At 41.4% G+C, this 14,482-nt stretch overlaps 1 protein-coding gene across 1 annotated transcript in view; it reads right to left on the bottom strand.

Annotated features, from left to right (window-relative positions):
* Positions 1–14,482, bottom strand: part of LOC123763353 (uncharacterized) — a 132,992-nt gene that overhangs the window by 40,455 nt on the left and 78,055 nt on the right. The window lies entirely within an intron of this gene.

Here is a 14,482-nt window from a genome sequence, read left to right as displayed (position 1 = left end):
CTTGTTCTTGACTTACAATCGCAGATCCCTGGTTCGATTACATGACAGAATCGGAATGCTTGTCAACGTTTCCTTTCATCTAATGCAACTGTTCATTTAGGAGTCTCTGTGGCGCAGTGGCAAGCCCAGGCCCGGTGCTTCAGGCCTGGGCTAGTATCCTAGCCAGGAAGGATTGACTGGGTTCCGATCCTTAACTGTAGCCTCTGTTCACCCAGCAGTGAATGGGTACCTGGTAGTTAAAAGATTTGGTGGGTTGTATTCAGAAAAAAGTTATGATTAGGGACCTGTCCAAAACGCTATCCATGCTAGTGACTTTACAAAAATGTAAAAACTCTTTTATATATATATATATATATATATATATATATATATATATATATATATATATATATATATATATATATATATATATATATATATATATATATATATATATATATATATATATTAGTATATTTTGGTAGCAGTCTTTCCTGTAGACATATATTATTAAATATGACCGAAAAAGTAAGATTAATAATTCTAACACGAATTTTCTCAATCTTTCGTACATTACGCTTCACTGTTGGAGGTAAATCAAAAATCACTTCTCCAAAATTCATTTTTTATTTCTAGTCTGACGCGACACGGGCGCGTTTCGTAAAACTTATTACATTTTCAAAGACTTCACAAATACACAACTGATTAGAACTTACGTATCTCTGATTTTATATCTACATTTGAGTGAGGTGGGAGGGGTGATGTGGCATTAACACAAGACAGAACAAGAGGGGATATTAATAGGGTATTAAAAGTATCAACACAAGACAGAACAGAAACAATGGGTATTGAATAGAAGTGTTTGTAGAAAGCCTATTGGTCCATATTTCTTGATGCTTCTATATTGGAGCGGAGTCTTGAGGTGGGTAGAATATAGTTGTGCAAAAATTGGCTGTTGATTGCTGGTGTTGACTTCTTGATGTGTAGTGCCTCGCAAACGTCAAGCCGCCTGCTATCGCTGTATCTATCGATGATTTCTGTGTTGTTTACTAGGATTTCTCTGGCGATGGTTTGGTTATGGGAAGAGATTATATGTTCCTTAATGGAGCCCTGTTGCTTATGCATCGTTAAACGCCTAGAAAGAGATGTTGTTGTCTTGCCTATATACTGGGTTTTTTGGAGCTTACAGTCCCCAAGTGGGCATTTGAAGGCATAGACGACGTTAGTCTCTTTTAAAGCGTTCTGTTTTGTGTCTGGAGAGTTTCTCATGAGTAGGCTGGCCGTTTTTCTGGTTTTATAGTAAATCGTCAGTTGTATCCTCTGATTTTTGTCTGTAGGGATAACGTTTCTATTAACAATATCTTTCAGGACCCTTTCCTCCGTTTTATGAGCTGTGGAAAAGAAGTTCCTGTAAAATAGTCTAATAGGGGGTATAGGTGTTGTGTTAGTTGTCTCTTCAGAGGTTGCATGGCTTTTCACTTTCCTTCTTATGATGTCTTCGATGAAACCATTGGAGAAGCCGTTATTGACTAGGACCTGCCTTACCCTACAGAGTTCTTCGTCGACTTGCTTCCATTCTGAGCTGTGGCTGAGAGCACGGTCGACGTATGCGTTAACAACACTCCTCTTGTACCTGTCAGGGCAGTCGCTGTTGGCATTTAGGCACATTCCTATGTTTGTTTCCTTAGTGTAGACTGCAGTGTGGAAACCTCCGCCCTTTTCCATGACTGTTACATCTAGAAAAGGCAGCTTCCCATCCTTTTCCGTCTCGTAAGTGAAACGCAGCACGGAACTCTGCTCAAATGCCTCCTTCAGCTCCTGCAGATGTCTGACATCAGGTACCTGTGTAAAAATGTCGTCAACATACCTGCAGTATATGGCCGGTTTCAAGTTCATGTCGACTAAGACTTTTTGCTCGATGGTACCCATGTAGAAGTTTGCAAACAGGACACCTAGGGGAGAACCCATGGCGACCCCATCTACTTGCTTATACATGTGCCCATCCGGGCTCAAGAAGGGTGCCTCTTTAGTACAAGCTTGGAGTAGTTTCCTCAGAATACTTTCTGGCATGTCAAGAGGAGTACAGGCTGGATCACGATACACTCTGTCGGCTATCATTCCGATTGTCTCGTCCACAGGTACGTTGGTAAACAGCGATTCTACGTCCAACGAGGCTCTTATCCCTGTGGCCCGTGTGCCCCGCAGTAAGTCCACAAATTCCTTTGGAGACTTCAGGCTGAAGGCGCAAGGAACATAAGGAGTCAGCAGGCCGTTGAGTCGCTTCGCCAGTCTGTACGTGGGTGTGGGTATCTGGCTAATGATTGGCCGAAGTGGGTTTCCAGGCTTGTGCGTCTTGACATTTCCATACGCATATCCAGGTTTATATTCCCCAATGATCTTTGGCAGGTGGAGTCCGGATTTCTTGGCGTTCACAGTTTCGATCAGTTTGTTGACCTTTGCTTTTAATTCGGCTGTAGTGTCCTTCGTTACCCTTTGGAACTTAGTTTGGTCAGAGAGTATGATGTTCATTTTCGCCAGATATTCGTCTTTTTTAAGAATGACATATATTGGCGACTTGTCACCTCTCCTGACAACTATCTCCTTGTTCTCACGAAGGCTTTTAGCGGCCGCTTTAAGCTCGGGGGACAGTATGGTGCTTCTGTAGTTGCCTCGATTCTTTCCTCCTTCTGCAATAAGTTCTGCTTGTAAGGTATCTTTGGTAGTGACCTTCTTTTGTGTCTCGAGGTCGAATATGTCGTCCAACAGAATTTCCAACTCTACTTTCCGGGCCATTTCACTCGGTCTGGACATAACATGACAGTTTATGCCCAGATTTAGGAGAGTGACTTGGTCCTCAGTGAGGTTAATTCCTGCAAGGTTCAGGAAGCCATCTCTTGGTCGTGGAATTGCCATAGGTCCTCCATATAATGTTGTTAGTTTCTTGATAATCCTTGTTTCAGTGCTGAGGTGATGTTGGTCTGTGAGGATGTCGAGGTGTTGTTCAATGCGGGTACGGATACTATGGTCGATGTTGCTATTTCTCCACTCGTTTGTAGCATGAAGTAGTTGCGTTTTGTTGTCTTTGATTTCATTCTCTGCCTTGTATATCTGATCACGAATCAGATCCTGGCGATATTTTATCGTGAAGGCTTGATTCCTTGCTGCTGGGTCGTGCACTTTAATATTAGTATATTTTGGTAGCAGTCTTTCCTGTAGACATATATTATTAAATATGACCGAAAAAGTAAGATTAATAATTCTAACACGAATTTTCTCAATCTTTCGTACATTACGCTTCACTGTTGGAGGTAAATAAAAAATCACTTCTCCAAAATTCATTTTTATTTCTAGTCTGACGCGACACGGGCGCGTTTCGTAAAACTTATTACATTTTCAAAGACTTCACAAATACACAACTGATTAGAACTTACGTATCTCTGATTTTATATCTACATTTGAGTGAGGTGGGAGGGGTGATGTGGCATTAACACAAGACAGAACAAGAGGGGATATTAATAGGGTATTAAAAGTATCAACACAAGACAGAACAGAAACAATGGGTATTGAATAGAAGTGTTTGTAGAAAGCCTATTGGTCCATATTTCTTGATGCTTCTATATTGGAGCGGAGTCTTGAGGTGGGTAGAATATAGTTGTGCAATAATTGGCTGTTGATTGCTGGTGTTGACTTCTTGATGTGTAGTGCCTCGCAAACGTCAAGCCGCCTGCTATCGCTGTATCTATCGATGATTTCTGTGTTGTTTACTAGGATTTCTCTGGCGATGGTTTGGTTATGGGAAGAGATTATATGTTCCTTAATGGAGCCCTGTTGCTTATGCATCGTTAAACGCCTAGAAAGAGATGTTGTTGTCTTGCCTATATACTGGGTTTTTTGGAGCTTACAGTCCCCAAGTGGGCATTTGAAGGCATAGACGACGTTAGTCTCTTTTAAAGCGTTCTGTTTTGTGTCTGGAGAGTTTCTCATGAGTAGGCTGGCCGTTTTTCTGGTTTTATAGTAAATCGTCAGTTGTATCCTCTGATTTTTGTCTGTAGGGATAACGTTTCTATTAACAATATCTTTCAGGACCCTTTCCTCCGTTTTATGAGCTGTGGAAAAGAAGTTCCTGTAAAATAGTCTAATAGATACCTTACAAGCAGAACTTATTGCAGAAGGAGGAAAGAATCGAGGCAACTACAGAAGCACCATACTGTCCCCCGAGCTTAAAGCGGCAGCTAAAAGCCTTCGTGAGAACAAGGAGATAGTTGTCAGGAGAGGTGACAAGTCGCCAATATATGTCATTCTTAAAAAAGACGAATATCTGGCGAAAATGAACATCAAACTCTCTGACCAAACTAAGTTCCAAAGGGTAACGAAGGACACTACAGCCGAATTAAAAGCAAAGGTCAACAAACTGATCGAAACTGTGAACGCCAAGAAATCCGGACTCCACCTGCCAAAGATCATTGGGGAATATAAACCTGGATATGCGTATGGAAATGTCAAGACGCACAAGCCTGGAAACCCACTTCGGCCAATCATTAGCCAGATACCCACACCCACGTACAGACTGGCGAAGCGACTCAACGGCCTGCTGACTCCTTATGTTCCTTGCGCCTTCAGCCTGAAGTCTCCAAAGGAATTTGTGGACTTACTGCGGGGCACACGGGCCACAGGGATAAGAGCCTCGTTGGACGTAGAATCGCTGTTTACCAACGTACCTGTGGACGAGACAATCGGAATGATAGCCGACAGAGTGTATCGTGATCCAGCCTGTACTCCTCTTGACATGCCAGAAAGTATTCTGAGGAAACTACTCCAAGCTTGTACTAAAGAGGCACCCTTCTTGAGCCCGGATGGGCACATGTATAAGCAAGTAGATGGGGTCGCCATGGGTTCTCCCCAAGGTGTCCTGTTTGCAAACTTCTACATGGGTACCATCGAGCAAAAAGTCTTAGTCGACATGAACTTGAAACCGGCCATATACTGCAGGTATGTTGACGACATTTTTACACAGGTACCTGATGTCAGACATCTGCAGGAGCTGAAGGAGGCATTTGAGCAGAGTTCCGTGCTGCGTTTCACTTACGAGACGGAAAAGGATGGGAAGCTGCCTTTTCTAGATGTAACAGTCATGGAAAAGGGCGGAGGTTTCCACACTGCAGTCTACACTAAGGAAACAAACATAGGAATGTGCCTAAATGCCAACAGCGACTGCCCTGACAGGTACAAGAGGAGTGTTGTTAACGCATACGTCGACCGTGCTCTCAGCCACAGCTCAGAATGGAAGCAAGTCGACGAAGAACTCTGTAGGGTAAGGCAGGTCCTAGTCAACAACGGCTTCTCCAATGGTTTCGTCGAAGACATCATAAGATGGAAAGTGAAACGCCATGCAACCTCTGAAGAGACAACTAACACAACACCTATACCCCCTATTAGACTATTTTACAGGAACTTCTTTTCCACAGCTCATAAAACGGAGGAAAGGGTCCTGAAAGATATTGTTAATAGAAACGTTATCCCTACAGACAAAAATCAGAGGATACAACTGACGATTTACTATAAAACCAGAAAAACGGCCAGCCTACTCATGAGAAACTCCCCAGACACAAAGCAGAACGCTTTAAAAGAGACCAACGTCGTCTATGCCTTCAAATGCCCACTTGGGGACTGTAAGCTCCAAAAAACCCAGTATATATGCAAGACAACAACATCTCTTTCTAGGCGTTTAACGATGCATAAGCAACGGGGCTCCATTAAGGAACATATAATCTCTTCCCACAACCAAACCATCGCCAGAGAAATCCTAGTAAACAACACAGAAATCATCGATAGATACAGCGATAGCAGACGGCTTGACGTTTGCGAGGCACAGCACATTAAGAAGTCAACACCAGCAATCAATAGCCAATTAATGCACAACTATATTCTACCCACCTCAAGACTCCGCTCCAATATAGAAGCATCAAGAAATATGGACCAATAGGCTTTCTACAATCACTTCCATTTCAATACCCATTGTTTCGTGTTCTGTCTTGTGTTGATGAAATTAATACCCTATTAAATACCACCTCACCCCATCCACCTCACTCAAATGTAGATATAAACAAATCGGAGATATGTAAGTTCTATTCAGTTGTGTATGTGTAAAGTCTTTGAAAATGTAATAAGTTTTACGAAACGCGCTCAAGTGTCGCGTCAGACTAGAAATAAAAATGAATTTTGGAGAATTGATTTTTGAATTACCTCCAACAGTGAAAAGAAATGTACGAAAGATTAAAAAAATTCGTGTTAGAATTATTAATCTTACTTTTTCGGTCATATTTAATATATATATATATATATATATATATATATATATATATATATATATATATATATATATATATATATATATATATATATATATATATATATATATATATATATATTAGTATATTTTGGTAGCAGTCTTTCCTGTAGACATATATTATTATATATGACCGAAAAAGTAAGATTAATAATTCTAACACGAATTTTCTCAATCTTTCGTACATTACGCTTCACTGTTGGAGGTAAGCGTAATGTACGAAAGATTGAGAAAATTCGTGTTAGAATTATTAATCTTACTTTTTCGGTCATATTTAATAATATATATATATATATATATATAGCCACTTCTCAGCCTACTATGCAAGGCCCTATTTGCCTAATAAGCCAAGTTTTTCTGAATTAAAATATTTTCTCTATTTTTTTTCTTATGAAATGATAAAGCTATCCATTTCATTATGTATGAGGTCAAATTTTTTATATTGGAGTTAAAATTAACGTAGATATATAACCGAACCTACCCAACACTACCTAACCTTACCTAACCTATCTTTATAGGTTAGGTTAGGTAGCCGAAAAAGTTAGGTTAGGTTTGGTTAGGTCGGTTAGGTTGCCGAAAAACAATTAATTCATGAAAACTTGGCTTATTAGGCAAATCGGGCCTTGCATAGTAGGCTGAGAAGTGCGTTCTGGCTACTAGGTACGACATATATATATATATATATATATATATATATATATATATATATATATATATATATATATATATATATATATATATATATATATATATATATATATATATATATATATAAATAAAAATGGAAATATTCGTTTCTTCAAAATTGCTAATCTCCGAAAGTTCTTCACTGATTGCGTTGAAATTTTCATACAACGTTCCATTCGCATCCGAGCGGGTTTTTATATACATACTATATCGATATCACGCTTGTGACAGTAAAAAAAAAAAAAAAATTTTAAACTGTTTTTCATGCTTTTTTCATGTGAGGGAAATCTTCGAAACCTCTTTACCGATTGCTTTAAAATGTTGACACAACGTTGCATTGAAATAAGCGAGTGTTTTTATATAACTACTATATACATGCCTCACATGTGACAGGAAAAAACATGTTTTGTTTTTTTTAACAGCGCCATCTGTAGGATGTAGGAGCAACACTAGCTTTAATCTCCAAATGTTCTTCACTGATAGCTTTGAAATTTTGACACAACATTCCATTCGAATACGTGCGTGTTTATATATACATACTATTTGGATGCCACACCTGTGACAGGTAAACACATGCTTTATTTTTTAAACAGTGCCATCTGTTGCATGTAAGACCAACACATGCAATACAAAATATGTTACGATTCCATTTCAATGTTTCCGATTGCATTGATAAATTTAATTTTCATAGATTTTGATTTATTTTCATTTTGATTTAATTATTTTGTATGACACTGCATTGGAATTGAGCTGTGTTGTTCACCATACCGTTCATTGCGTGGGTATAGTTTGTTTCTTCTTACATATTTTTCATTTCGTTTTTTTAACTGCTTTTATTATTTTGCAGTGCAATTGGTGGTGAAATTGAGATGTGTCGATTGATCTGCGTTTGAATTGAAATATTTCGTTAGTATTTTTTCGTTTTGTTTTGAAAACATGAAAATGGACAACACGTTTATTTCACAGCTGCCAATGTGCAACAAACTGCTATGAATCCACCGGCTACAGCGTTAACTGCTTTCTTCACGTTATGTCAAAATGACGTGCTTGCGAAAACAATGCTCTATTCGAAAGTGCCTACGCATTACACATGGAATGCCAGTAGAAAATCATTTGAACGAAGCAAACGAGAAAAGTGAGTCGACGGACAACCTGGCATATTCAAATAAACTACGATAGGAAGACTGTACACCATGCATCTTAATCAGGATGAATGCTGTTTTCTTCGCATGCTGTTGGTAAATGTGCTTGGTTCAACGTTTTTCCAGCAATTGAGATTTGTCAATAGCTTAACACATGCTGCTTCCCGTAGTGCATGTCAAGCTCTGAATTTATTGGAGATCGACGGACACTGGGATATATGCATTAATGATGCATCCAACACGTCACATCCAAATCAAATTCGTGCATTGTTTGCAATCATACTGACCACCGGCTCTCAGTTATCTCCAACAGAATTAGGGAAGAAATATAAATCGCACATGGCTGAAGATATTATCCGTCGAATACGCAAGGAAAATTCAAATATGAAAATGGATTTTACAGCAAAAAATCTACAATGAAGCGTTGATAATGATTGGAGACGTGTGCTTAGAAATCGTGAACAAAGTTCTCAATCAATTGGAAATGCCATCACCGAATCGATCTGCTGCTGCTTCGTTCGATGTAGAATTGCGTCGTGAACAAAATTACAACACGGGTGATCTGTTGTTGTATGTTTAATCAAATATTCCTAGGGTAACGCTTGAGCGAAAAGGCATTAACAATCAAATAATTCAAACTGTCAATAACGGGTTTGGAGAAATCTTCTTAGATGCGCCAGGAGGAAGTGGTAAAAACTTCCTAATTAGATTGATCCTGGCAGCATTTCGATCCCAAAATGACATAACCTTAGCTCTTGCATCGTCTAGAATTACTGCGACATTGTTACCAGGTGGAAGAACTGCTACCTCGGCTTTGAACTCGCCATTGAACATGCAATGCACTGAAACTCCCACGTGCAACATTTCCAAAGCATTCGGCATATGAAAAGTATTGCAGAAATTAAATCTTATTGTTTGGGATGAATGCACATTGCTCCACAAAAAATCGCTCGAGGCTCTTGATTGATCATTGCAAGATTTGCGTGGAAAATCAAACCCTTTGGGAACGAATTAATATTGCTTGCAGGAGATTTCAGTCCAACATTACCTGTAATTCCTCGATCTACACCAGTGGACGAAATAAATGCTTGATTGAAATATGCTACTTTGTGGTGCCATGTAAAGACATTTAAATTAATTACAAATATGTGTGAAGTTATGTAGCTACAGCAAAACAATCCATCAGCTGAGATATTTTTAAATCAATTTCTGGAAATTGGGAACGGAAACGTGCCGGTTGATCTGACCTCAGGACGAATTTCATTGCCTCATAACTTCTGCAATTTAGTGACGTCAAAAGAAGAATTGGTTGAAAAAATAATACCCAATATTCAAACCAATTATAAGAATCACGATTGGCTGAGTGAACGAGCTATTCTTGCGGCCAAGAACAAAACGTCTGCGACCTTAAAAATATTATTCAGTCTAACATTCAAAGCGAGGAAGACATACAAGTTTGTCGTCTCTGTTGTGGAAGCAGATGAAGCGGTTAATTATCCAACAGAATATACTCATACTCTGTTGGTCGACCAGTTAAGGGATCCTGTACGCCAGCAGAGTGCTCCTGGCAGAATGGGTTCGAGTCACTTCTGGGGTGTGAGTTTTCAGTTGCATATAGTCCTGGGGGACCATTCAGGCTTGTTCGCATTTGTGTTCCTCACATGCGCCCCAAAGAATATGGTGATTTGATAAAATACCATGCCCAAGATTACCAACCGAGTGCCGGCGGGGGGATGATGGAAATAGCCTCGGCTACCATCCTCTTTTGTCTGGTCGTGTTGGTCGAGCGGTTAAGGGATCCTGTACGTCAGCAGAGTGCTCCTGGCAGTATGGGTTCGAGTCACTTCTGGAGTGTGAGTTTTCATTTATATATATATATATATATATATATATATATATATATATATATATATATATATATATATATATATATGCAAACAAGCCTGAATGGTCCCCAGGACTATATACAACTGAAAACTCACACCCCAGAAGTGACTCGAACCCATACTCCCACAACTGTTATGTACAGGGACGCCTTAATCCGCTTGACCATCACGACCGGACAATAAGGAAGTGATAGCCGAGGCTATATGAACCACTTCCCCGCCGGCACTCGGATGGTAATCTTGGGCATAGCATTTTATCAAATCACCTCATTCTTTGGGGCACACGTGAGGAACACAAATGCAAACAAGCCTGAATGGTCCCCAGGACTATATACAACTGAAAACTCACACCCCAGAAGTGACTCGAACCCATACTCCCACAACTGTTATGTACAGGGACGCCTTAATCCGCTTGACCATCACGACCGGACAATAAGGAAGTGATAGCCGAGGCTATATGAACCACTTCCCCGCCGGCACTCGGATGGTAATCTTGGGCATAGCATTTTATCAAATCACCTCATTCTTTGGGGCACACGTGAGGAACACAAATGCAAACAAGCCTGAATGGTCCCCAGGACTATATACAACTGAAAACTCACACCCCAGAAGTGACTCGAACCCATACTCCCACAACTGTTATGTACAGGGACGCCTTAATCCGCTTGACCATCACGACCGGACAATAAGGAAGTGATAGCCGAGGCTATATGAACCACTTCCCCGCCGGCACTCGGATGGTAATCTTGGGCATAGCATTTTATCAAATCACCTCATTCTTTGGGGCACACGTGAGGAACACAAATGCAAACAAGCCTGAATGGTCCCCAGGACTATATACAACTGAAAACTCACACCCCAGAAGTGACTCGAACCCATACTCCCACAACTGTTATGTACAGGGACGCCTTAATCCGCTTGACCATCACGACCGGACAATAAGGAAGTGATAGCCGAGGCTATATGAACCACTTCCCCGCCGGCACTCGGATGGTAATCTTGGGCATAGCATTTTATCAAATCACCTCATTCTTTGGGGCACACGTGAGGAACACAAATGCAAACAAGCCTGAATGGTCCCCAGGACTATATACAACTGAAAACTCACACCCCAGAAGTGACTCGAACCCATACTCCCACAACTGTTATGTACAGGGACGCCTTAATCCGCTTGACCATCACGACCGGACAATAAGGAAGTGATAGCCGAGGCTATATGAACCACTTCCCCGCCGGCACTCGGATGGTAATCTTGGGCATAGCATTTTATCAAATCACCTCATTCTTTGGGGCACACGTGAGGAACACAAATGCAAACAAGCCTGAATGGTCCCCAGGACTATATACAACTGAAAACTCACACCCCAGAAGTGACTCGAACCCATACTCCCACAACTGTTATGTACAGGGACGCCTTAATCCGCTTGACCATCACGACCGGACAATAAGGAAGTGATAGCCGAGGCTATATGAACCACTTCCCCGCCGGCACTCGGATGGTAATCTTGGGCATAGCATTTTATCAAATCACCTCATTCTTTGGGGCACACGTGAGGAACACAAATGCAAACAAGCCTGAATGGTCCCCAGGACTATATACAACTGAAAACTCACACCCCAGAAGTGACTCGAACCCATACTCCCACAACTGTTATGTACAGGGACGCCTTAATCCGCTTGACCATCACTTCTTCGAGTCACTTCGAGTTCGAGTCACTTCTGGGGTGTGAGTTTTCAGTTGTATATAGTCCTGGGGACCATTCAGGCTTGTTTGCATTTGTGTTCCTCACGTGTGCCCCAAAGAATGAGGTGATTTGATAAAATGCTATGCCCAAGATTACCATCCGAGTGCCGGCGGGGAAGTGGTTCATATAGCCTCGGCTATCACTTCCTTATTGTCCGGTCGTGATGGTCAAGCGGATTAAGGCGTCCCTGTACATAACAGTTGTGGGAGTATGGGTTCGAGTCACTTCTGGGGTGTGAGTTTTCAGTTGTATATAGTCCTGGGGACCATTCAGGCTTGTTTGCATTTGTGTTCCTCACGTGTGCCCCAAAGAATGAGGTGATTTGATAAAATGCTATGCCCAAGATTACCATCCGAGTGCCGGCGGGGAAGTGGTTCATATAGCCTCGGCTATCACTTCCTTATTGTCCGGTCGTGATGGTCAAGCGGATTAAGGCGTCCCTGTACATAACAGTTGTGGGAGTATGGGTTCGAGTCACTTCTGGGGTGTGAGTTTTCAGTTGTATATAGTCCTGGGGACCATTCAGGCTTGTTTGCATTTGTGTTCCTCACGTGTGCCCCAAAGAATGAGGTGATTTGATAAAATGCTATGCCCAAGATTACCATCCGAGTGCCGGCGGGGAAGTGGTTCATATAGCCTCGGCTATCACTTCCTTATTGTCCGGTCGTGATGGTCAAGCGGATTAAGGCGTCCCTGTACATAACAGTTGTGGGAGTATGGGTTCGAGTCACTTCTGGGGTGTGAGTTTTCAGTTGTATATAGTCCTGGGGACCATTCAGGCTTGTTTGCATTTGTGTTCCTCACGTGTGCCCCAAAGAATGAGGTGATTTGATAAAATGCTATGCCCAAGATTACCATCCGAGTGCCGGCGGGGAAGTGGTTCATATAGCCTCGGCTATCACTTCCTTATTGTCCGGTCGTGATGGTCAAGCGGATTAAGGCGTCCCTGTACATAACAGTTGTGGGAGTATGGGTTCGAGTCACTTCTGGGGTGTGAGTTTTCAGTTGTATATAGTCCTGGGGACCATTCAGGCTTGTTTGCATTTGTGTTCCTCACGTGTGCCCCAAAGAATGAGGTGATTTGATAAAATGCTATGCCCAAGATTACCATCCGAGTGCCGGCGGGGAAGTGGTTCATATAGCCTCGGCTATCACTTCCTTATTGTCCGGTCGTGATGGTCAAGCGGATTAAGGCGTCCCTGTACATAACAGTTGTGGGAGTATGGGTTCGAGTCACTTCTGGGGTGTGAGTTTTCAGTTGTATATAGTCCTGGGGACCATTCAGGCTTGTTTGCATTTGTGTTCCTCACGTGTGCCCCAAAGAATGAGGTGATTTGATAAAATGCTATGCCCAAGATTACCATCCGAGTGCCGGCGGGGAAGTGGTTCATATAGCCTCGGCTATCACTTCCTTATTGTCCGGTCGTGATGGTCAAGCGGATTAAGGCGTCCCTGTACATAACAGTTGTGGGAGTATGGGTTCGAGTCACTTCTGGGGTGTGAGTTTTCAGTTGTATATAGTCCTGGGGACCATTCAGGCTTGTTTGCATTTGTGTTCCTCACGTGTGCCCCAAAGAATGAGGTGATTTGATAAAATGCTATGCCCAAGATTACCATCCGAGTGCCGGCGGGGAAGTGGTTCATATAGCCTCGGCTATCACTTCCTTATTGTCCGGTCGTGATGGTCAAGCGGATTAAGGCGTCCCTGTACATAACAGTTGTGGGAGTATGGGTTCGAGTCACTTCTGGGGTGTGAGTTTTCAGTTGTATATAGTCCTGGGGACCATTCAGGCTTGTTTGCATTTGTGTTCCTCACGTGTGCCCCAAAGAATGAGGTGATTTGATAAAATGCTATGCCCAAGATTACCATCCGAGTGCCGGCGGGGAAGTGGTTCATATAGCCTCGGCTATCACTTCCTTATTGTCCGGTCGTGATGGTCAAGCGGATTAAGGCGTCCCTGTACATAACAGTTGTGGGAGTATGGGTTCGAGTCACTTCTGGGGTGTGAGTTTTCAGTTATATATATATATATATATATAGTGTGTATATTTATCTAACTTTATTTGAAAATGTCATTACACAAAAAAAGTTACAATATTGATTACATACAGGGTACAAGGCTGCTTGTCACAAGTTGAATAGCTCCTCCAGCTCCTCAGATGGCGGGCAGGAACCATGGATATATATATATATATATATATATATATATATATATATATATATATATATATATATATATATATATATATATATATATATATATATATATAGATTGGTGGCTGATATATATAGATAATGTATTAGGGTTTATGGCCTTATGGTATGCTGTATTATATGGTATAGTGTATGAGAGGAAGGGCTTGTTTGAAAGTGTACAGGTATTAGTCAAGTCTACTTCCTGTGGATACGTGTGTGACGGGGGAAGTGAGAAGGCGAGTCCGCCAGTGTTGTGTTGCCAGCTTAGTGCATTCTTATTATAAAGTAACTGTTTATGTTAGTCATTTAAGAATGTTATTTGAGTTATGTTTTCAGAATGTATGTATTATTATTTAGTATGATTGTGTATGTATGAGAGTATTTAATTCCGTCTCTAGTGTGTTAGTAATAAGAATTATTTCAGACATTGGTAACAAGTAGGAGGAAGGTCTCTCTGTGTGGCCACAGTGCCTGGAGCCTCAGTAGCAAACGGTGGGGCC

This window comes from Procambarus clarkii, chromosome 49, assembly GCF_040958095.1.
Source record: "Procambarus clarkii isolate CNS0578487 chromosome 49, FALCON_Pclarkii_2.0, whole genome shotgun sequence".
Lineage (NCBI taxonomy): Eukaryota > Metazoa > Arthropoda > Malacostraca > Decapoda > Cambaridae > Procambarus > Procambarus clarkii.
The sequence above is the reverse complement of the archived record's forward strand: the minus strand, read 5'-3'. Positions and strand labels throughout refer to the sequence as shown.